This window comes from Phyllobates terribilis, unplaced genomic scaffold, assembly GCF_046119375.1.
Source record: "Phyllobates terribilis strain yellow unplaced genomic scaffold, ASM4611937v1 Scaffold_4__5_contigs__length_816908805, whole genome shotgun sequence".
NCBI classification, from domain to species: Eukaryota; Metazoa; Chordata; class Amphibia; order Anura; family Dendrobatidae; genus Phyllobates; species Phyllobates terribilis.
Window position 1 is genome coordinate 669,989,994 of NW_027362764.1, and position 26,135 is coordinate 670,016,128.

The following is a 26,135-nucleotide window of genomic DNA, read 5'->3' on the forward strand; positions in this document are numbered from 1 at the left end:
TCCACTTCTGCTTCAGAAACAGGGGACCTCGGTTATGATATAAAGGTACAGTGTATGATAAAGCTTCATGACGCCAACTTTGGAAATCCAATACAGAACACTATACATAAAGAGCAAGAAATCCCCAGCAAACAAAGGCAGTGGTCTTGGATCACACGTCCAAGACTTCGCTGCGCTTTCTGTCAAGTGTTTTGTGCGTAATAGAGAATGGCACCACCAGGTGTGCCCCCCAGCTGCTCAGTAATGTATGCACACCCTGGAATACAAGCTGATACAGGAGGAAATAAGGATGCAAGGAACATTGCAGTGAGCTGCCTCTCTCTCTCCAGCCTGTACTGGTGGCGTTCCTCCCCCATCCTCACCACACACAGCAGCATCCTCAGCTCCAGCATCAGCACCACGAACAGCAGCAGCAGCAGCAGCTCCCAACGTGCCAGGGACTGGCAGCTGGAAATACACTGGCATCTGTGCAAAACTTGTGCTGGACTTGTGTGAGGATTATGCACTGCCCCATGTATTAGGACTGCAAGAGCCAAGTCTGCTTCACTCTCTCCTCATCTTCAAGGTGGCAGCATCTAATCTCCAGCATCTCACTGCCTGACTCCTACCTTACCCCCAGCACCCCATACTCCTTCCATCTACTCATCCCACCTCCTCTGCCTGCAAGTCAGCCTGGCTCCAAGTCACGTGTCAGTGCCCAAGGCAGACACCAAGAGAGAGAGAGAAGCTCCTCAATCCTCCTTGTGCCACCGCCATACTGTATTTTACTCCTAATATCCCCCCTTTTTATTGCATCCCTTTACTCCCACAGGGTGAGTACCTTCTCGGTGACTTCTTGTCTTTTTTTTTGTCTTGTTTTGTTTTTTGTTTTTTTTTTCTTGTTATTATTTTTTCTAGAACTTGTATAAGATGGGAGCTGGGGCATGCTGCTTTTTAACCCTGAGTGCAAGTTTTTCTAGCAGGCTGGGTACTAGAGAGAGAGGTGCTGCATCTCAGAGTTGCTGGGAGACATCCACAGCTCACTATATGCAACTGGTTTTCATTGAGGATGTGAAGTAGATGTATTGCTCTTTCATTTTTCCTTTTTTATTTTTTGCTTTTTTACATATCTAAAACTCTTGTTTCTCTTTTTTGGCTGCTTTGTCTTCTTTGCAATACAGTGTTTGCAAGAGTTTGTATTCTTCTTCTACTTCTTCTTCTCCTTGCAACCTCTCTGGGTGCAAGATGTTCATTTTATTTTTCTTTTCTTGAAACCTGGCCCCCCCCAAAAAAGCACCATTTTTTTTTATTATTTTTATTATTTTTTTTATTATTTTTTTTCTTTCCTCTAATTTCCAATTAACCCTTGACAACTTTTTCTAAAAAAAAAAAAAAATGTGGTCATCATTTTTTCTTCTTACCTTCTTCACTCATTCAATTGCCATTGACTTGTGATTATTTTATTTGTCCTCTCCTGAAATCATTTTTAAGGTATATATATGTCTATCTGTTTTGTGAAGCTATTTCCCATTGATGGCAGTGGAAGGTATTTTTTTTTTCTTTCTGGAAAAAAATGAAGTGCGGTTTGGTTTCCTTGTCAACAGAAGATGAAGTGAACATCTGAGACGCTCACAGTGCAGGTACTTCATCTCTTGAAGGCGTTTCCACTGTTTGCAATCAGGAACTAGCTTATGGCAGCATTTTACTATATGTGCATATTTGTGCATAATGCAGTGTATAGACTTTTGTGACATAAGTTGTTTTATGTATATTTGCTTAGTTTTATGATTTGTAAGCAACGTGGACATGTGAGACTTCCAAAGAAGTTGAGACTTTTTCTTTACTTGTATCTAATGGCGGATCTGATTTTCAGTTAATCGATTGACAAGTTCATGTCCATCCAGCTAATGTCCATGTAGAAATGAAATGGCATCCTATAAATTGGTGCGCAGTTAACCTTTTGTTTGCTGATCTTACAAAGGTCAAATGACATAGAGTGGTCATGTATTGTTGACTGTCGTTCAGATAGATAGATAGATAATTTCACTTCTGTCATCTGTACAGGAGATAGGAATTTCCCATTGTCCTGAAAACTATGATACTTCTCATCAGATACATATATATTGTTTTGGCTATAAACTTCTATAGATAAATAGATAATTGATAGAGGAGAGAGATAGATTAGATAGATGGATAGATAGATATGGATAGATAGAGATTGATTTGATTTGATGGCTAGATATAGATGGAAAGATAGGTTAGATAGATAGAAAGATAGATAGATAGATAGATAGAGACATAGATATGGAAAGATAGATATATGGATATATAGATATATATAGATAGATAGATATGGATAGATAGATATATGGATATATAGATAGTTTAGATATATAGATAGATAGATAGATATGGATAGATAGATATATGGATATATAGATAGATAGATGATAGATAGATAGATAGTTGATAGAGGAGAGAGATAGATTAGATAGATGGATAGATAGAGATTGATTTGATTTGATGGCTAGATATAGATGGAAAGATAGAATAGATAGATAGATAGATATGGATAGATAGATATATGGATATATAGATAGATGGATGATAGATAGATAGTTGATAGAGGAGATAAATAGCTGATAGATAGATAGATAGATAGATAGCTGATAGATAGATAGATAGATAGATAGTTGATAGAGGAGATAAATAGATAGTTGATAGAGGAGATAGATAGATAGATAGATAGATAGATAGATAGATAGATATGGATAGATAGATAGATAATAGATAGATAGATAGATAGATAGATAGATAGATAGATAGATAGATATGATTTCACTTCTGTCACCTGTACAGGGGATAGGAATTTACCATTGTCCTGAAAACTATGGTACTACTCAGCAGATACATTTAGGCTATAAACGTCTATAGATAGATACATAGTTGTGATAGATAAATAGATAGATAGGTAGACAGACAGACAGATACAAAACTGATCCAAGTTTCTCACTGTTCCAAGTTTCTCACTAGACGATTTGGCACATCATCATAGTATTCTGTGCTATGTGCTTCTTGATAGGACTGCGTAAGTTTCCATGATGCTAAAAAGAATCTGAATTCTCCTCTTCTGCGTAGATATCTCTATAATATGCTTGCCATTGTCACTCAATATCTGCGGTGATTTACAACTGGTCATTGATTCCATTCCTGAAGGAACGTGCCTCTAGTACATTAGTGCACTTCTGTCACCTGGCGTCCAGGTTTTGCAGGCGTTGGGGACGTTGCTTTGCTGATAGCTGCACAACATCTTACAGTAGTTTGGTATTGAGTGTGTAAACCATCAGTCAGCAAGGAGATGTTGTTGCTCCAAGCTGTTTTAGTCAGGGATAGTGATGCTGTCATTTAAGGGGGTGACATATGACAGCCATGATGTAGATCAAGACAAATAAGGCTAAATGCATTCCCTTTATGATAGGTTAGAGAATTGTATGTTAAAGTCAGTCAGAAAAAAAAATACATGAGTAGACAGGGGCTATCATTCCAGTAAGTCAGGGGTACAAATGTGTGAAAAGAACTTGTCATATTATTTGCAACCTGGCCGAAAAGAAGACAGGCACGACCTGCTGTATAATTTATTAGATCTGCCCGAGTTATTTTTACAACAAAACACTTTTGTCAATTATAAGTATAAAGCCCACCACAACTCAAAACTTAAAGGGGTATTCCCATCTCCAAGATCTATGCCAATATGTAACAGGTGTAATAATAATAATAATAATATTAGCAAATACCTACAATTAGAAATGTAGTAATAGTTCTTCTGATTCGCAATGTCTCTTTCCTCATGTGCAGGCATTGCAGGACCTTAGGTATCCATGGTTACGACCACTGATATAGTGAGTTAGTTAGTTGCTAGTTGTCACAGCCATGTATACCTAAGGTCCTGCATTGCCCTGCACATGGGGTAAGTGACATAGCAAATCAGAAGAACTATACTACATTTCTAATTGGAGTTATTTGCTAATATTATTATTATACCTACTGCATATTGGGATAGGATCTTGGAGATGGGAATAGCCTTTTAAGTTAAAGTAACTCGGTAGCTCTAATATATTGATACATCCTTCCCTATGAATGGCACTAGGGTTACTAAGAATAGTAAAGGGACAGCTCCATAGACCATGTACCCATCCTATCATGCCCATCTTTGCTGACTCTAATTGCTTTCTCACTTTCCTGCAGTTGTCATTCTTACAAGGAGTTGTACAGTTTAAATAAATATAGACTATTATAATATCAAGTCATACAATCTTGTTAGATACATTTTGTAACAATTACTTATGGTTTTCAAGATCTCTGATTTCTGCCATTCATAGTTCATTCCTGTAGATAAGATTCTGCTTTGGTCATGTCATGGCCTAGGAAACTATGAATTGGAGAACTGATACACACTGATTATATGCTTGTCATGTCATGATGCTTTTTAGGATTAAATAAAAAATACTGTAGATTTATGCTAAATCGAATAAGCTGCTATACATTGAATCAGATAAACCAGAAGCCCAGAGAAAAGCTTGTTATTTCTTTTGAATACAGCTCCTCATATCTCAGCTTCCATTTTTCTTGTGAGTATGATCAAGGACTGGAATGAGAGAGCTGGTTCCACAATGGAATTTCCAGGTTTTTGAGGTTCAAGGAATTTCCATTTTTTGGAAACTGAAGTTTTCTATGTAATAAAAAGTTATGCACTTTTCTAATATATTCAATCTGTGCTGGCATGCACTGAAAAGAAAGCCTGGTCATTATATTTTAAGTAAGGCCTCCGATAGTTTCTCGGACAGCACTCAGACCAATGTTATACTATGGGGCAGTATAGAGCTGCGTTTTTTTCATGTCAATTCGGCCTGAGAAAAGAATCACAGCACGCTGTGAGTGGCTCTGGAATTTGGATCACACAAAGTCTATGACTGTGTGTAAAACGTCAGACTGCACTCAGCTGTCATCCGAGTGCAGTCCGCTTTCTGCAGATACAGACAATGGAGAAGATGGAGAATTTAACTTCTCCATCTTCTCCACACCTGTGGTATGATTCTCTTATCCTTGAGAATCGGATCACAATAAACTGACACTCGGCTGTAACTCAGAGTTAGAGCCAAATGTCATTAGCATAATCGTGCCGATTCTCTTGCATGAGAGAATCAATGTTATTGTGACCCCAGTCTATAGGATGAGTTCAGACGAGCATGTGAATTCTCTAGCCATTTACATCCAAAGATTGGGGATATGTCTTTATGTGTGAGTCCATGCTCCACGTGCTGTGTTATATTTGGCATAATTAAAACTATTGTTCTCTTGTCCACACAATGGAGAGCAAAAGCATATGTTGTGATATTTTTTCCAATTGACCCACAGAGGACCCAAGTATCTCATGTAAATTAGCCCATTGATTTAAATTGTTCAATGAGTTTTGTCTGGAGTCCATTGTTCACAGACTGAAAATATGATGACCTGTAGTAGCTTTTAAGTTCCAAGGTGGATACCTTAGTGTTATCAGATCTGCTCTGTAACAAGACATACACCTGTATAGAGTGAAGGAAATAATTATTTGATCTCTTGCTGTTTTTGTACATTTTCCCACTTACAAAGACATGAACAGTCTAAAATTTTAAGGGTAGGTAAATTTTAACATTGAGAGATAGAATATTCAAAAAAAAAATCAAGAAAATCACATTGAATGAATTAGATATTTCTCATTGCAAAATGCAAATAAATGTAAGTATTTGATCCCCTACAAAACATTATGAGTTCTGGCTCCTACAGACCAGTTAGACGCTCCTAATCAACTCGTTACCTGCATTAAAGACAGCTGTCTTACATAGTCACCTGTATAAAAGACTCCTGTCCACAGACTCAATTAATCAGTCAGACTCTAACCTCTACAACATGGGCAAGACCAAAGAGCTTTCTAAGGATGTCAGGGACAAGATCATAGACCTGCTCAAAGCTGGAATGGGCTACAAAACCATAAGTAATACGCTGGGTGAGAAGGAGACAACTGTTGGTGCAATAGTAAGAAAATGGAAGAAAAACAAAATGACTGTCAGTCGACATCGATCTGGGGCACCATGCAAAATCTCACCTCGTGAGGTATCCTTGATCATGAGGAAGGTGAGAGATCAGCCTAAAACTACACGGGGAACTTGTTAAGGATCTCAAGGCAGGTGGGACCACAGTCACCAATAAAACCATTGGTAACACATTACGCCTTGAAGGTTTAAAATCCTGCAGTGCCCGCAAGGTCCCCCTGCTCAAGAAGGCACATGTGCAGGCCTGTCTGAAGTTTGCCAATGAACACCTGGATGATTCTGTGAGTTATTGGGAGATGATGCTGTGGTCAGATGAGACAAAAATTAAGCTATTTGGCATTAACTCTACTCGCCGTGTTTGGAGGAAAAAGAAGGATGAGTATAGCCCTAAGAAAATTGTCCCAACCGTGAAGCATGGTGGGGGAATCATTATACTTTGGGGGTGCTTTTCTGCAAAGGGGACATGACGACTGCACCGTACTGAAGGGAAAATGGATGGGGTCATGTATCGTGAGATTTTGGCCAACAACCTCCTTCCCTCAGTAAGAGCATTGAAGATGGGTCGTGGCTGGGTCTTCCAGCAAGACAATGACCCAAAACATACAGCCAAGGCAACAAAGGAGTGGCTCAAAAAGAAGCACAGTAAGGTCATGGAGTGGCCTAGTCAGTCTCCCGATCTTAATCCCATAAAAAACTTATGGAGGGAGTTGAAGCTCCGAGTAGCCAAGCGACAGCATCAAAATCTTAATGATTTTGAGATGATCTGCAAAAAGGAGTGGACCAAAATTCCTCCTTGCATGTGCGCAACCCTCACCGTCAACTACAAAAAACGTCTGACTGCTGTGCTTGCCAACAAGGGTTTTGCCACCAAGTATTAAGTGTTGTTTGCCAGAGGGATCAAATACTTATTTCTGACTGCAAAATCCAAATAAATGTATCTAATTTATACAATGTGGTTTTCTTGATTTTTTGGGGGGATATTCTATTTCTCAATGTTAAAATTAACCTACCTTTAAAATTATAGACTATTCATGTCTTTGTCAGTGGGCAATTGTACAAAAACAGGAAGGGATCAAATAATTATTTTCTTCACTGTATATCACTTGAATATGGGACCAGGTTCTCTAGACATTAACATAAACAGAGATCTTAAAACTTATGAAGAAGTAAATGATATGGAGAACCAGGGCTGTGGAGTCGGTAAGCCAAACCTCCGACTCCTCATTTTCCATGACTCCAACTCCACAACTCCAACTCCCTCATACATGGCTCATGTTTAAGTGATAAATTTACTGTAGCACAGATTCATCTCAGCTAAAAGTTTAGACCCTTAGATCAGGAATAGGACAGACATTTATAGGACATTTCATAACTTTCCCACAGTCTTATGAAAAAATATTACCCACAAACTGCATTGAACTACTGTACCCAATTTATTATATATTTTAGGATTTGGAGTCGGTCCATTTTTACCAACTCCGACTCTACCAAAATGGACACCAACTCCAACTCCACGGCTCCATCTCCACAGCCCAGTGGAGAACTTTGGGAACATTTTCTGTTCATTTTTTTTACTTAATTGCATGTATATTAGGCAAAAAATCATTTTTTTTCCAGTTGGATTTCTTTAACAGTTTTGCTCTTATTGACTTTTACAACCTCTTTTCTGCCCTACACATTACTGGCCGCCGAATGAGTTAACTGAGAATCGGTCAGTCAGCTCATTCTGAAAGGGGAATTTGTAACTATTCTGTCATTTTGTGATCTCCTCTTAGTCCCAGCTCATTTATGACTTCGGGTCTCTGCTCGCACAACTTTGATGTGGTCTACGATCATAAGCCGAAAAGAATTGCTCAGAAAAAAACATCTAAAAGAGTTACAAACTCAGACCTAAGATAAATCATTCTGCAGGCGGCAATAGACAATGCAACACAGAGAATATGGAAGGCAAACGGGGCAACATTTTTTTGAAAACCAAATGCAAATTATTATTTTTTGCCCAAAATACATGCGCTTAAGTATTAAAAAAATGCTCCTGCTGGTGTCCATATCCTCTAACGTACAAAATATTTGTATCAGACAATGATTGAGCTTTATTTGCTGAAACCAGGAAATCACTTTAAGTTTTGAAAAGCACTGAAAATAAGTCTGAGCTAAACCTAAACCTGGGTGACATAGGAGACTGTCATTTTTACTAGACACAGCAATACTCCAACATTGCTGTATACAGGACAAGCAATCAAAAGAACACAGGTTCAAGTCTCCTAAAGTTACTAGCAAAGTAAAAAGTAGAAAAAACTTTAAAAATATAAAAAAAATATTACAATTTGAATCACCCCCCTTTTTAGTTAATATTAAAGGAATGTTAAAAATGTACATGTTTGGCATCACTGTATCTAGAAATGTCTGATCTATCAAACTATAAAATTAATTAACCCGATTAGTAAATACTGTAAAGAGGAAAAAAAATCAAAACATCAAAATTGTGTTTTTTTGGTGGCCACAATAATGCAAAAAAAAATGCAATAAGTTAATATCAAAACATAGCATGTATACTAAAATGGTATTAATAAAACACCATCTTGACACACAAAATACAGCTCTATTTATTGTAATATAAACAAGTTCCAGGTCTCAGAATATGGCAACACAAGCCAAATGTATTTTTTTTACAAAATTAAGAATTTTTTTAAGATAATAAAATTGAAAACAAAAACTATAAATGTTTGGTATCTATGCAGTCGTACTGACCTGGAGAATCATGTTTCCAGGTAAATGTTACTGCACAATTAACACGGTAAGAATAAAACCTCAAAAACAATGGTGGAATTGCATTTTTTCACCATTTTTCTCAACTTGAATTTTTTTTTGCCAGTTCCTCTTACGGTAAAATGAATGATGTTACTCAAAACTACAATGCTTCCCGCTAACCGCCGTACATATACTTTGTGACGATTGCGCAGTCTCAAGTTGAGCGCCGCCTCGATCAAATGCCTGTGGCAAATCTTTATGAGAGCTGTCACCCTTCTGCAACGCCCACGATCAGTGCTAGCACCTGCTCAGAGCAAGAGCTGACACTCTGCAAACACATTGCAAAGTATTAGATCAATGATCAGGGCAGGGAAATCTGATGTCCCATGGAGGGACAAGGTGAAAAAAAAGTTTTTAAAAATTGTAAAAATATTTTTTCAAAAATCACAAAATAAAGAACAAACAAAATGAAAAAATATTAATCCAATAAATACATTTATTTATGTAAAAACAAAAATAAACAAATAACGTGCACATATTTGTTATCGCTGCGTCACGAACTGCCCAACCTATTAAACTGTCCAACTAGTTAACTCCTTCAATGAACACTGTAAAAAGAAATGTAGCAAAAAACTAAGCTTCTTCATCATACTGCTGAACAAAAATTGGAATAAAACATGATCAAAAAGTTAAATGTAAATAAAAATGGTATTGCTGAAAAAGTCATCTTGTCCAGCAAAAGATAAGCCGCCATACAGCTCCATCAATGCAAAAATAAAAATGATAGTTCTCAGAATAAAGTGATGCAAAAACAATTATTTTTTCTATGAAATAGTTTGCATTGTGTAAAAGCGCCAAAACATAAACAATTATATAAATGTGGTATCGATGTAATCGTACTGACCCAAAAAATAAAGCTGCCTTATCACTTTTACCACACGCATAATGGCATTGAAAAAAAAAAAACAATTCCTGAATTGCTGGTTTTTGTTCCTGCTGCCTCCCAAAAATCAGAATAGAAAGCGATTAAAAAAATTGTGACCAAAAATGGTACCAACAGAAACGTCAACTCGTCCCGAAAAAACAAGCCCTTACATGACTTTGTCAGCAAAAATATAGAAAAATTATAGCTCTCAAAATATGGCAATGCAAAAACTTTGTTTTGCAAAAAAAGCGTCTTTTAGTGTGTGATAGCTGGCGCTGCCAAACATAGAAAACAATATAAATCTGGTATCTCTGTAATCGCACTGACCCAAAGAACAAAGTTGTCTAATCACATATACCGCACAAGGAATAGCATAAAAATAAATTCTTCACCTGCTGTTGATTTGTTCTTTCTATCTCCCAAAGATCACAGTAAAGCCTGACTCACATTTATCTTGCGCTCTGCACTGAGCACTTCCACCAGGGTTTCCATGTAAAGCTCTAAAATACATTATTCAGACGTAAACCTCGGTGGAAGATTCCCTATAATGAGGCAAATGGAGGCACTGTGGACACTGTCTGGCCTATGATCCGGCAGTGTCCGTCTTTTTAGGCATTTATAAATGTATGGCTACAGTTTTGTGCACTTCTGAAAAGAAGGACAACACTGAAGAGAAGCCAGACAAAGTCCAGAGTAACTCTGCTGCCTCATCATAGTGAATGGATTCCTCTGGGGTTTCATCTGAATTACTTTACTCAGAGATTTAGATGGAAACTCCGATGTAAGTGCTCAGCATAGAGCACAGGATAAATGTGATACAAAATGTTATGTAAAATGTTTCCAACAAAAGCTTCAACTCAATCCATAAAAAAAGTCCCCACTCAGGTCTGACATCTGTTAATGGAAATATAGGGGGCTTCCACGTTACTGGTAGTACAAAGGCTCTGGTAAAGCATTATGGCTCCTCGCCCACCAAAAGAAATCCAGCGAATTCTGCACTCCCAAATCCAAATGCACTTCTGAGCCCCACAGTGTGCCTAAACCGCAGATGGTGTCCACATGTTTGGCATTTCAGTAGTGATGAGAGCCCACCTAGTTATGGGTGCGTGTCTCCAGAAGCACAAGCTGGGCACAATGTATGAGTATTACAATGAAATGGGCACTACACTGGCAGATTTACAATCTTCATTCAGCAGCATTAATTTCTGCTTGTTTCTGACAAACACCATTGAGTCAAAATCGTCACTACACCTGTAGATAAATTCCCAGAGGGGTGTAATTTCCAAAATCGTGTCACTTGAAGGGGTTTTCTGCTCTTCCGGCACTTAGGGGCTTGGTATATGGAGTCCGCAAACTATTCTACGATAATTTGTGGACTCCATATTTGGACTCCATAATAGCACTTTGACCCTCCCGAGTCTCGCCGTGTGGCAAAGCAGTACAGTACAGCCACATATGGAGTATTGCCATGTTCAGCAGAAATTGTGTGACACATTTTGGTGCCATTTCCCCATTTCCCCATGTGACAGTGTAAAATCTGGGGCTAAAACAAAATTTTTATGGTGAAAATGTAATTATTTTTTCTTCACCGCCCAATGATGTAAGGTTCTTTGACACATCCGTGATGTCAATGTGATCACTGAACCCCTAGATGAATATATTGAGAGTTTTAGTTTGTAAAATGGAGTCAGTTATGGGGGGATTCTGCTGTTCTAGCACCTCAGGGGCTCTGCAAATGTGAAATGGCACCCACAAATCATTTCAGCAAAATTTGCACTACAATAAGGCGCTCCTTCCCTTCAGAGCTTTGCATTGTGCCTCTAAAGTAGTTTTTGACCACATGAGTTATTGCTGCACTCAGGAGAAATTGCGTAAAATGTTTTGTGGTCCATTTTCTCCTATTATCCCTTTTGAAAATTGAATACTTGAGGCCAAAGTAACATTTTAGTGGAAAAATGGTAATATTCCATTGACTGAGACCAATGTTATACAATTGTGTGAATCGCTTGAAGGTTAAAAATGCTCACTATACCACTAGATGAATTCCTCAAGAGGTGTAGTTTCCAAAATGGGTTTACTTGGGGGGGGTTTCCACTGTTTAAGCACATCAGGGTCTCTACAAACGCGATATGACGTCCGCTATCTATTCCAGCCAATTTTGTGTTCCAAAAGTCAATTGGCACTCTTTCTCTTTCAAGCCCTGCCCATACCCCAAGCAACCAAGCAATGTGAACTGAGGTCTAAGATGGTACACATGCAAGAAATAGGAGCATGTTCACACTAGCAAAAAGAAGCAAAACCTACAAAAGACAAAAAATATATCTCATACCCTACCATCATAATATATAAATGTAAAGCAAAGTTGCATATTAAATATAGGGTACTTAGTGAACTATTTTTGATCAAAAAAAGTATACAAGCCGTCCCACCAGCGACAAGGTGACCCTAAATTGGGACGGTACCTACACTGTCTATATTAAAAACCTTACTGTATATCAAAGTTGAAGTAATGCATATAAAAGGGTAGACAAATAGGACCGGGTCCCAACTTCAGACCACCTAGGCCCGTGGTAAGCTACATATATACTAATCAGCTCAACAATGGGGATGCCACACCCTTAATTTGCACAGAATGCAAACAAGACAAAAAACCAAGCAATGTGAACTGAGGTCTAAGATGGTACACATGCAAGAAATAGGAGCATGTTCACACTAGCAAAAAGAAGCAAAACCTACAAAAGACAAAAAATATATCTCCTACCCTACCATCATAATATATAAATGTAAAGCAAAGTTGCATATTAAATATAAGGTACTTAGTGAACTATTTTTGATCAAAAAAAGTATACAAGCCGTCCCACCAGCGACAAGGTGACCCTAAATTGGGACGGTACCTACACTGTCTTTATTAAAAACCTTACTGTGTATCAAAGTTGAAGTAATGCATATATAAGGGTAGACAAATAGGACTGGGTCCCAACTTCCGACCACCTAGGCCCGTGGTAAGCTACATATATACTAATCAGCTCAACAAAGGGGATGCCACACCCTTAATTTGCACAGAATGCAAACAACACAAAAAACCAAGCAATGTGAACTGAGGTCTAAGATGGTACACATGCAAGAAATAGGAGCATGTTCACACTAGCAAAAAGAAGCAAAACCTACAAAAAACAAAAAATATATCTCATACCCTACCATCATAATATATAAATGTAAAGCAAAGTTGCATATTAAATATAGGGTACTTAGTGAACTATTTTTGATCAAAAAAAGTATACAAGCCGTCCCACCAGCGACAAGGTGACCCTAAATTGGGACGGTACCTACACTGTCTATATTAAAAACCTTACTGTATATCAAAGTTGAAGTAATGCATAGAAAAGGGTAGACAAATAGGACCGGCCAAATTAAGGGTGTGGCATCCCCTTTGTTGAGCTGATTAGTATATGTGTAGCTTACCACGGGCCTAGGTGGTCTGAAGTTGGGACCCGGTCCTATTTGTCTACCCTTTTATATGCATTACTTCAACTTTGATATACAGTAAGGTTTTTAATATAGACAGTGTAGGTACCATCCCAATTTAGGGTCACCTTGTCGCTGGTGGGACGGCTTGTATACTTTTTTTGATCAAAAATAGTTCACTAAGTACCCTATATTTAATATGCAACTTTGCTTTACATTTATATATTATGATTGTAGGGTATGAGATATATTTTTTGTCTTTTGTGGGTTTTCCATACCCCCAAACAGTAGTTTTTCGCCACATATGTGGTATCAGTGTACTAAGGATAAATTGCACAACAAATTATATGGTCCATTTTCTCCTGTTACCCTTGTGAAAATGAAATATTTGGGGATAAAGCAACATTATTGTGGGAAAAATGTATTTTTTCATTTTCATGGCTCAACGATTTAAAATTCTCTGAAGCATCTGTGGGTTCCTAGTGCTCACCACAATTCTAGATGAGTTCCTTGAGGGGTCTAGTTTACAAAATGGAGTCACTTGTGGCGGTTTTCCACTGTTTAGTAGTGTTGAGCCACCCCCGTAGTGTTCGAGTTCGGTTCGGTTCGTCGAACACCCGTGTGTTCGCCGAACTGTTCGTCGAACACCTTCGAACACCGTTAAAACCAATGGCAGGCAAACAAAAACACATAGAAACACATAGAAAACACCTTCAAAGGTGTCCAAAAGCTGACAAACTGCTCAGAAGACATAACTAACACATGGAAAAGTGACAAGTACATATAGTCATGCGAAAATAAAAGAGGTGGAGGAGTAAAAGGAGGGGGAGACACAGATATAGGCATGTCATGCCCTTCTAAAATCCAAAAAGTGAGAAGCCGACACGGCCAGTCCGCTCCTGCCCGTGCCACCTCCGTGTCGCCGGGTTTGTGCCAGAGCCGCGGTGAACCCTGACGGCCAGCCCCCCTCTCCCAATACTGGTGCCTGTCCGCTGGTGGGTCGAGCGAGCCCCCCTGTGGTGGAGGCAGCTCTAAGCTTTTTAATTTAAATTGTCTCTCTAATTTAAATGAATACACTTTAAATCCATTTACAAGGATCTATTGGAGGGCAAGTCTCATGCCAGCAGCCGCGGTAATTCCAGCTCCAGTAGCGTCCACTAAAGCTGCTGCAGTTAAAAAGCTTTTATAAGGATCGAGCTCGGCTGTCCACCGCAAGGCATCCTACTGCCAGTCCCAGCCCCTATGCCTTGGGGTGCCTCCTGATGCTCTTCACTAAGTATCCCATGGTCCCGAAGCATTTCCTTTGAAAAAATTAAGTGTCTAAACTACAGGTGGTGCAGCTTGCTTAACAGCCGGGATAATCCACTCACTAGCAGACACTGCTACTAGGCACAAAGTATTTCCTGGGCTAGATGCAGTTAAAAATTTGTAATTAGATACTCTCGTTGGATGCTGAGAAAGCATTCCATAGAGTCTCCTGGCACGCCATATATGATTCTCTTAAAAAGCTTGGGGTAGGGGTCTAGGGGACCCTTTTATAGCCAAAATCACGGCCCTGTATCGCAATACGTCACCTAGGCTGAAGATAAATGGAACTGTAGCACCCTGAGGGCTCGGTTGCTACAGACGTATTGCACCTCACCCAGAGGTGTGATATCTCACTCTCAGGTAAGGATGGAGTGTGGATCAGGACCCGACACCTGCATGCATTACACCACATTGCCGTGGGGCAGGGCGACCAATATGCCCCCGAGATGGGCACGACAGTCCCTGTCCCTGGCTGGAGTGGGGGGAGGGAACACTGAGGAAGGGGAACCCTGTAGTGCAGGAGCAGGGAGGAAGCAGTTCCTGGGTGCATTGAGAAGGGAGTATAAAAGGTGGGCACCATCTTAGTTCAGTGCAGAGAAGTCTGAGCAGAAGTGGCAGGGAGCAGGGGCTCTGCATGAGCTCTGCTCCGGAGGCGGGCCTAGTAACAGAGGCCCAGGCCTGGAAGAGGGAGAAGGAAGGAAGAGGAGCGGAGAAGGCTCCAGGAATGAGGAATGAAGGGATCCCAGGGGTGCGGACGGGCGAGTCGCCACCGCACGCCCGAATCCACCTGCGTGGAGGGGTCAGGCCAAAGGGGGAGACCGGTCCCCGAACTAGTGGAGGCAGGAAACGACCCTCAGCTAGAAACCGGAGGCTCTGACATTTTATGTGGCGCAGCCCCTCGCTACACCCGCTAGGAAGGCACCACATAGGGTCAGGGAAACTGGCGCCAAGTTTACCAAGAGGAGGCCCGAGGCAGCCGGACAGAAGTGTTGGTAAGAAAGGCCAGACAAAGGACACACAAAGGGGGTCCTGTGAAGTGCTCCAAAGTTATCTGGGAGTTGTCTGAGCCCCTCACCTGGTGAGCACAGTACGACGTGGGCAGCCGTTACCTGCAGACGTGGTCTGGATAATAAGAACTGTGAGTAAAGGCCCGAACTGCATCACTGACTCCGTGTCGTTACTGCTGCTGCCCTGCACCATCACCCCCATCCTCCGCATACACTGCCCTGAGGCTATACTCCTCCCGTGGGGAGTTATGCTACGCTCTGCTGCACCCACAACACCAGCCTCAGTGGTCTGCCCTATAGCGGCGGTTCACTCTGACCGCAATCCACGGGTGGCGTAGTCGGACATTTAAACATGAAAACCACATAAATAGTTCCGCCACTGGTTTGACCGCCCTGAGCCACAGAACCGGGTCGCCGCCACGAAGACTACAACCACCAGCATGCACCAAAAAGGGTCCGGCTCCGGGTGTCCCAAGGCCCAGGGGGTGCGTCAGAACATTTTCATCACCTTTCACAATCACCAATGGGACAAGGCAGTGATGTCCTCTGTCCCCTCTCTTATACATCCTAGTGACGGAGCACCTGCTCTCATCAATTCGCCATAACCCCAATATTAGGTGGATTGAGGTGGGAGGCACCGAGTACAAGTGCTCTCTATTTGCTGATGATGTCCTAGTATATATCACTCAATCACATATATCCATCCATGCTGTTATGGCTGAAATAGATCACTTTGTTACATGGTAAAATTTTAAAATCAATGCAGCGAAGTCTGAGGCCCTCGATGTCTCCCTCCCCAAATCCATATAGGATTCCATCCAGTCCAACTTTCCCTTTGCCTGGCCCTCACAGGGTATCAAATACTTAGGAATTCCTATTCATAGAGACCTCTCCCATCTATGCTATCTTAATTTTGGGCCCTTTATTGAACAACTCCATACAGACCACGGTTGGCAAGTTAGAACTGTAAGATTCACTACGTGAACCACTGGTGTTTTGTGGAAAAGCACATGTACACTGCGTTCCAAATTATTATACAAAAAGTGTTTAGGAGTGATAAGGGAAGAATTTGTTTGTTTGTCAGTTAAACTCATTGATGGTGATGTGTGTCAGGGCTCTTTATATCACTGTAAGCAATTGCAGACACCTGTGCTAATTAGTTTGGCAGGTGTGTCCAATGAAAGGCAAGACTACTTAAGAAGGCTCTCTCACATTATTAAGCAGCCTACATTTTCTGCCAAAATGGGAAAGAAAAAGGATGTGTCGGCTGCTGAGAAGCAACAAATTGTGGAGTGTTTAGGTCAAGGCATGACTACAATCAACATTGTGCGATGATCAGGATGAAGTGTCTTGGCAATCAAGAAGTATGTAGCTGATTCACAGTACACACGTGTGCGTGCTGATAAGGGCAAATTGAGGACTCTTTCCTACAGGCAATTACGTCAGGTTGAAAGAGCAGCGGCAAAAAAGCCTTGTCATAGCAGCAGACAAGTTTTTGAAGCTGCTTGTGCCTCCAACGTCCCCCGAACAACAAGATGCAGGGTCCTTCAGAGGTTTGCAGCTGTGCATGCGCCATCCTGTCGACCTCCTCTATCCACTTCACACAAGCAGAAACGGCTCCAGTGGGCCAAACATTACATGAAGACTGATTTCAAAACTGTTTTGTTCACGGATGAGTGCCGTGCAGCGCTCGATGGTCCAGATGGATGGAGTGGAGGATGGCTGGTTGATGGACACCCCACGCAAACACGGCTACAGCGCCAACAAGGAGGAGGTGGAGTAATGTTTTGGGCTGGAATCATGGGGAGAGAGATTGTCGGCCCCTTTAGGATCCCTGAAGGCGCTAAAGATGAACTCCATAATGTATGTGGATTTTCTCAAACAGCACTTCCTGCCATGGTTCAAGAAGAAGAACCGTGTATTTCACAGCAAGATCATTTTTCTGCATGATAATGCACCATCTCATGCTGCACATAAAACATCTGCATCTCTAGCTGATATGGGCATAAAAGGGGACAAACTTATGGTGTGACCCCCATGCTCCCCTGACCTCTACCCCATTCAGAACCTTTGGAGCATCATTAAAAGGAGTGTCTATGATGGCGGGAGGCAGTTCACATCTAAGCAACAGCTCTGGGAGGGTATTCTGTCCTCATGCAAAACAATTGAAGCAGAAACCATCCAAAACCTGACAAATTCAATGGACGAGAGAGTTCAGAAGCTCCTTTCGAACAAGGGGTCCTATGTGAAAATGTAACATCACCTAGAATAAAGTTTTGAGTTGAAAACTGTTTGATTTCAGTTTCTAACAACCTGCTAATGCTTATAATTTCAAAAATGACCATTTTTTTGGTCTTTATTAAAATGAAAAGGTTGATCGAAAAGTTTGGGGGATCTAAGAGTGTGGCAACCCAGTAGTCATGATTACTTCGAATTCTGACAATATGAGGGTCATGCTGCAGGTAGTGCAGCAAGAAGGCACTTATGTGTCTTGCGCATCTCGGAGCCCCAAAATTATTTTCCGGGCTAGATGCAGCTAAAAATTATTTTTAATTTTAAATCTGGTGAAGCTTTAGTATAGATGGCCTAATAGGATCAGTGCTGCACACTGCTACAAAGCCCAAATTATTTTCCAGTCAAGATACAGATAAACATGATTAGTAATTTGAAAGCTTAAAACGGTTGGTAGGGTGATTTTAACCAATCATCAAGCTTTTACTCTCCCCAGGATGACACAGGGGTAGAAAAGTCGTTTCGGATCCATGATTTGTTCATCTTTATGAACGTGAGTCTGTCTACATTATCAGTGGAGAGCCGCGTGCGCTTATCTGTCAGCACACCACCAGCAGCGCTGAACACACGTTCAGACAGAACGCTGGCTGCGGGGCATGACAAGATCTCCAAGGAGTAAGTGGCTAGCTCCGGCCATTTATCCAGATTGGAAGCCCAAAAAGAGCAAGGGTCCAGTGACACAGTCGTGGCTTCAATGTTTACTTGGAGATACTCCTGTACCATCGTCTCTAGGCGTTGACTATGTGTCAGACTTCTTGTCTCCTGTGGCCTTGCAAAGGATGGGCTAAAAAAGTGGTGAAATGATTCCGCAAAATTGATGTTACCAGCAGATACTGTGGTTCTGTTACGGTTTGAGTGCTGAACACTTGACGGTCCCACGGTTGGCAAGTTGGAACTGTGAGATTCACTACGTGCACCACTGGTATTTTGTGGAAAAGCACATGTAAGATTCTGCAACAGTCTCTGCTGATACTCCTGCATGCGTGCATCCCTTTCTATGGCAGGAATAATTTCTGCAAATTTACTTTTGTACCGGGGATCTAACAGTGTGGCAACCCAGTAGTTAGGATTATTTCTAATTCTCACAATTCGAGGGTCATGTTGCAGGTAGTGCAGCAAGAAGGCACTCATGTGTGTTGCGCATCCAGGAGCACCAAGTCCCTGTTGTGTTGGTGGCGAGGTAACAATCATGCTTCCTTCCTCTGTCCTCTCCCCCCAACCTCGCACAACAGAAATGTGATCAAGGTCTCCCTCATCTGATGAGTCTTCCATCAGTTCGTCCTCCACTTCTTCCTGGGCTCCTGCACCTTCCTCACTAGTTTGGCTGCTACCATGCGCCCTGGTAAAACCATCTCCCCCACCCTCACATGCCTGCCGCCTTGGTGCTGCCGACCGTCTGGACCTTGCAGATGTTAGCCCTTCCGCATACAACTCCTCCTCCTCTACTTCCTCCACCTCCTCTTGTGCCACCACCTGACTCCGAATTCTGTTTAACATGTGCTCCAGCATGTAAATCACCGGAATAGTCATGCTGATAATGGCATCGTCAGCACTAAACATCTTCGTCGCCATTTCAAAACTGTGCAGAAGGGTGCATAGGTCCCTGATCTGAGACCACCCTCCAGCGTGATTTGCCCCACCTCTGAATCTCGTTGGCCCAGGCTATACGTCAGGACGTATTGCACCAGGGCTTGTCGGTGCTGCCACAGTCGCTGCAACATGTGCAGAGTTGAATTCCACCGGGTAGGCACATCGCATTTTAGCCGGTGAAGTGGCAGGCCCAACGACTTCTGTAGAGATGTAAGTCGCTGAGCTGCGGGATGCGAACGGCGGAAGTGAGCACACAGCGACCGTGCCCTCTGCAGAAGGCCATCTAGTCTGGGATAGTGGGCTAAAAATTGCTGGACAACCAGGTTCAACACGTGAGCCATACAAGGCACGTGTGTGACATTGCCCCGGCGAAGGGCCGCACCCAGGTTTGCAGCATTGTCGCACACGGCCTTCCCTGGTTTCAGGTCCAGTGGAGACAACCATTCATGAAATTGGTTCTCCAGAGCTGACCACAACTCCTCAGCAGTGTGACTCACATTTCCCAGACATTTCAATGTAAAAACCGCCTGATGACGTTGAGCCCTACTGCCAGCATAGTAAGGAGGTGTGCAGGATCCCTTCTGCGCAGTTAGAAAGCTTGTGGCATGACCAGACAGGCTTTGGGTGCAGGTGGAAGACCGAGAGGAGGTTGAGGAGGCAGAAGCAGTGGAGGAAAAATGACATAAAGAGGATTGACGCACAACTCGTGGGGACGGCAAGACTTGGACAGCAGCCCCTTGTCCTGCTGTCACCATAGTTACCCAGTGCCCAGTCAGCGACATGTAACGCCCCTGTCCATGCCTACTCGTCCAAGTGTCTGTGGTGAAATGCACCCTGTCACACACAGAGTTTCTCAAAGAAGCGGTGATGTTGTGTGCGACATGCTGGTGGAGCGCAGGCACACCTTTCTTTGAGAAGTAGTGCCGACTGGGCATCTGGTACTGGGGCACTGCGACGGACATAAGGTCTCGAAAATCCTCTGTGTCCACCAGGCGGAAAGGCAGCATTTCTGTAGCCAAGAGCTTGCAGATGGTGAAATTCAACCTCTTAGCTTTCTCATGGCTAGGAGGAAATGGTCTTTTACTTGTCCACATCTGAGGGACCGAGGGCTGGCTATTGTGCTTAGACGGGGTTGATAAGGGTGTCCCCGGCAAACTGCCGGTCTGTGAGGAAGATGCAGGCGGACATGTTAGGTTGCCTTGATCCAAAGGTGGTGCTATCGATGTCGGACAGCGCTCAACACCAGCTGGTGTTACCACCTCCAAAGAAAATGATGACCTGCCAATCACGCTGGCTGTTGCGGGTAAAGAGGTGGTAGGTCTGCACCCCAAAACAGGTGTGACTGCTGTCCCCCCAGTCACAGAGGATGAAGAGGCCGCGGATGCACAAGATATGGCAGACGGTGATCGGCCCGGCCGGCTAGGCCGCATTGTAGCACACTGAGCTTCCCACTGCAACTTATGCTTCATGTCCATGTGCCGGTTCATGCATGAAGTACTCAAACTATGTATTTTTTGGCCTCTACTTAGCTTTTGCTGACAAATGTTACAGATAACACGAGTTGGGTCATCTTTATCGATCTGAAAAAATGCCCAGGCTATGCAAGGCTTAGCACCCATGCGACCTGAAGAGCCACCACGACTTGTGGTGAGAGGCAGAGTTGTGTTTGAGGATGCAGTTGTTGACGTGCTTCCAGTACTACGTCTCTGTCCAGGAAGGCGCAACCTGACCTCGTCGTCACTAGCATCTTCCTCCACCTCCTCTGCTGACCTCATCTCTTGGCTGACTGTGGGTTGACAGTAAGTGGGATCTCCGACCTCATCATCATCACCCTGTGCGTTATCACACCCGTCGTCCTCAGAGCCAACCTGTTCCTGCCCTGACAAAAAACTAAAGTTGTCGCTCCAATCAGGTATTTGAGTCTTATCATCGTCTTCCTCATTGTCTCCACCAACAGGAGTTACAGTTTGGGAATGAGGGTCTACATTATGGTCAGAACCTTCTGCGTCTGGTCCTGGATCCGACTCATAAAGATTCTGGGCATCAGTGCAGATCATTTCCTCGTCTGGATTCACAGAAGCGCTGGAGACTCAACCATCTGTTCTACCTCATACTCAGACGGGCAGCTGGAGATTTGGGAGCTGTGAGGAAGCAAGTGCGATTTGGGTGACACCTTTGAGGACTGGAGTATTTGTGATGTTGAAGTTGATGTGGAGGAGAGCCCACTTAAAGGAGAACTTGATATCCGTTGAAGCACCTGCTGTTTTTGTGCCTCATCTGGAATTTGTAGCGATTGGCGTGGCCGTAAGAAAGGGATCTTATCACATTGTCCGCTAAAAGAAGTAGACATTTTAGTTTGGCTGGAAGATGGTCTTTCTTCTGCAGATGTTACTGTTGCTTTAACACCTACCCCACGGACACAACCTTTTTTCCCCTTCCCAACATGCCTATTCCCCTTTCCACCAGCAGCAGGCCTTTTTCCACTCATTTTGGTGGTTAACTAATTCACAACTCTGGAGTTGTTTGCACAAAAAAACAATGGATGGTAACCGAGCAGAGCTGAGTGGCCAAACTGTGGTATTAGGCCAAAACTATTGGCTGGGTTAGATGCAGAAAAAAATTATTTTGAATTTGCAACCTGATGGAGGTCAGTATAGATGGACTAATACAAATAGTCCCACACACAGCTAGAAGCCCAAATATTTTTTCAGAGGTACTGTAGATGCAGATAAAAATTAGTTTTAATTTGCAACCTGATGGAGGTCAGTATAGATGGACTAATAGACCAAGTCCCACACACCGCTAGAAGCCCAACTATTTTTTCAGAGCTAGATGCAGAAAAAAATTATATTCAATTTGCAACCTGCTGGAGGTCAGTATAGAAGGACTAATAGAACAAGTCCCACACACTGCTAGAAGCCCAAATATTTTTTCAGAGCTAAATGAAGAAAAAAATTATTTTTAATTTGCAACCTGATGGAGGTCAGTATAGATGGACTAATAGACCAAGTCCCACACACTGCTAGAAGCCCAAATATTTTTTCAGAGCTAGATGCAGAAAAAAATTATTTTTAATTTGCAACCTGATGGAGGTCAGTATAGATGGACTAATAGACCAAGTCCCACACACTGCTAGAAGCCCAAATATTTTTTCAGAGCTAGATGCAGAAAAATATTATTTTTAATTTGCAACCTGATGGAGGTCAGTATAGATGGACTAATAGACCAAGTCCCACACACTGCTAGAAGCCCAAATATTTTTTCAGAGCTAGATGCAGAAAAAAATTATTTTTAATTTGCAACCTGATGGAGGTCAGTATAGATGGACTAATAGACCAAGTCCCACACACCGCTAGAAGCCCAACTATTTTTTCAGAGCTAGATGCAAAAAAAAATGATATTCAATTTGCAACCTGCTGGAGGTCAGTATAGAAGGACTAATAGAACAAGTCCCACACACTGCTAGAAGCCCAAATATTTTTTCAGAGCTAAATGAAGAAAAAAATTATTTTTAATTTGCAACCTGATGGAGGTCAGTATAGATGGACTAATAGACCAAGTCCCACACACTGCTAGAAGCCCAAATATTTTTTCAGAGCTAGATGCAGAAAAAAATTATTTTTAATTTGCAACCTGATGGAGGTCAGTATAGATGGACTAATAGACCAAGTCCCACACACCGCTAGAAGCCCAACTATTTTTTCAGAGCTAGATGCAGAAAAAAATTATATTCAATTTGCAACCTGCTGGAGGTCAGTATAGAAGGACTAATAGAACAAGTCCCACACACTGCTAGAAGCCCAAATATTTTTTCAGAGCTAAATGAAGAAAAAAATTATTTTTAATTTGCAACCTGATGGAGGTCAGTATAGATGGACTAATAGACCAAGTCCCACACACTGCTAGAAGCCCAAATATTTTTTCAGAGCTAGATGCAGAAAAAAATTATTTTTAATTTGCAACCTGATGGAGGTCAGTATAGATGGACTAATAGACCAAGTCCCACACACTGCTAGAAGCCCAAATATTTTTTCAGAGCTAGATGCAGAAAAATATTATTTTTAATTTGCAACCTGATGGAGGTCAGTATAGATGGACTAATAGACCAAGTCCCACACACTGCTAGAAGCCCAAATATTTTTTCAGAGCTAGATGCAGAAAAAAATTATTTTTAATTTGCAACCTGATGGAGGTCAGTATAGATGGACTAATAGACCAAGTCCCACACACCGCTAGAAGCCCAACTATTTTTTCAGAGCTAGATGCAAAAAAAAATGATATTCAATTTGCAACCTGCTGGAGGTCAGTATAGAAGGACTAATAGAACAAGTCCCACACACTGCTAGAAGCCCAAATATTTTTTCAGAGCTAAATGAAGAAAAAAATTATTTTTAATTTGCAACCTGATGGAGGTCAGTATAGATGGACTAATAGACCAAGTCCCACACACTGCTAGAAGCCCAAATATTTTTTCAGAGCTAGATGCAGAAAAAAATTATATTCAGTTTGCAACCTGATGGAGGTCAGTATAGATGGACTAATAGAATGATGCTATGCCCAAAAGATTTTACTTCACTAGGTGCAGTAAAAAAATTGGTATTCTATACACAGGTGTTATATCTTGCAACACAGATAGGCTACTCCACTGACTAACACACTCTGCAATAGGCCAAAAAGGATTAGCTTTGCTAGATTCAGCCAAATGCTGTGAAAAAATCTTGCACAGCACTGGCACAGACCTGCCTGGCAAAAACTGATAGGAACTCATGTAACCTAGTCTTGAAAAGGACTCCAATTACAATTAGTCTTTACTCCCACAACCTATCTATTTAAGAGCACAGACCTCCCTGATAAAAGTCGTAGGAAATGCTGTAACCTAGTCCTTAAAAGGACTGCAATCACAACTATTCCCTACTCCCAAGCTATCTGTATATTTGTGCGAAAATTGGCTTGAAATTAACAAGGTATAGCGCACACAGCAACAGCGGTGCCGTCTAACACGCAGCTGCAGCAGTGAGAAAATGGTGGCGACGGGGAAAATGGCTTGGTCTTATAGGGCAAGGACATGTGACATACACTGCCAATGACACATGCCCTTGCTTGTGTGAAAAAAAGCACTTCGCTCCGTGTGTGCGCTGCTGATAGGCTGACAGATTGCACCTCCCCACTGCAAATGCGGGAAAGAGAAAAAAAAATGGAGATCTTCATTGTTCCTGCAGAGATCCATCCCCTGCCCCTCCCCCCACCCCGCTGTACACTCAAACTGCGTATTAACATTAATTTTCATCATTACTGAGAAAAAATCCAGTTATGATTTTGGTGCACGAACAGTTATCGAACATAACCTCGAACAGCCGAATTTTTCTCAAATTGTTCGTGTTCGCCGAACGGCTCGAACACCGCCCAAAACAGCTCGAATTTGAGATTGGCGAACAGTTCGAGTAGAACAACGCTCATCTCTACTGTTTAGGCACATTAGGTGCTCTGCATACACGGCATGGCGTCCGCTATCTACTTCAACCAATTTTGCTTTCCAAAAGTCAATTGTCACTCCTTACCTTCCGAGCCCTGCCTTGTGTCCAAACAATACAGTAGTTTTTCACCACATATGTGGTATCAGTGTACTAAGGATAAATTGCACAACAAATTATATGGTCCATTTTCTCCTGTTACCCTTGTGAAAATGAAATATTTGGGGATAAATCAACATTATTGTGGGAAAAATGTATTTTTTCATTTTCATGGCTCAACGATTTAAAATTCTCTGAAGCATCTGTGGGTTCCTAGTGCTCACCACAATTCTAGATGAGTTCCTTGAGGGGTCTAGTTTACAAAATGGAGTCACTTGTGGCGGTTTTCCACTGTTTAGGCACATTAGGTGCTCTGCATACACGGCATGGCGTCCGCTATCTACTTCAACCAATTTTGCTTTCCAAAAGTCAATTGTCACTCCTTACCTTCCGAGCCCTGCCTTGTGTCCAAACAATACAGTAGTTTTCCACCACATATGGGATTTCTGCGTACTCAGGAGAAATTGTACAAATGGAATCCATTTTCTCATGTTACCATTGTGAAAATAAAAAAAATTGGAGCTAAATAAAAATAAAAAAAATGTAAAAAAAAGTAAAATGTTAATTTTTTCCTTCCACATTGCATTAATTCCTGTGAAGCACCTGAAGGGTTAATACACTTCTTGAATGTGGTTTTGAGCACATTTTTAGAATGGTGTCACTTTTGGGTATTTTCTGTCATATAGACCCCTCAAAGTCACTTCAAATGTGACGTGGTCCCTAAAAAAAATTGCTTTGATAAAAATAGAAATTGCTGATCAACTTTTAACCCCTCTAACTTCCTAACAAAAAAAAAAGATTCAAAAATTGTGCTGATGTAAATTAAATATGTGGGAAATCTTATTTATAAACTATTTAGTGTGACATATCTCTCTGTTTTAAGGGCATAAAAATGAAAAGTTTAAAAATTGCAACATTTTTTACATTTTCTCCAAATTTCCAATATTTTTACAAATAAACGCAAGTCGTATCGAACAAATTCTACCACTTTAATGAAGTACAATATGTCATGAGCAAACAGTCTCAGAATCACTAGGATCCTTTGAAGCGTTCCAGAGTTGTTAACACATTAAGTGATACTGGTCAGAATTGGAAAAATTAGCCGGTTCAGGAAGGTGAAAACAGGCTTCAGGATTAAGGGATTAAACAATATTTTTTA

At 41.6% G+C, this 26,135-nt stretch overlaps 1 protein-coding gene across 4 annotated transcripts in view; it reads left to right on the forward strand.

Annotated features, from left to right (window-relative positions):
- The first annotated feature begins 361 nt into the window (after positions 1-361).
- The window catches only part of RALYL (RALY RNA binding protein like), an 897,462-nt gene continuing 871,688 nt past the window's right edge, over positions 362-26,135 (forward strand). The window contains exon 1 of one of the 4 annotated variants that reach the window (XM_073679515.1): positions 362-812. The gene's annotated coding sequence lies outside the window, so the exon portion shown is untranslated. Of the gene's footprint in view, positions 813-1,417; positions 1,620-26,135 lie in introns of those variants that run through there. The other 3 variants (XM_073679514.1, XM_073679512.1, XM_073679513.1) reach the window with 3 other exon arrangements.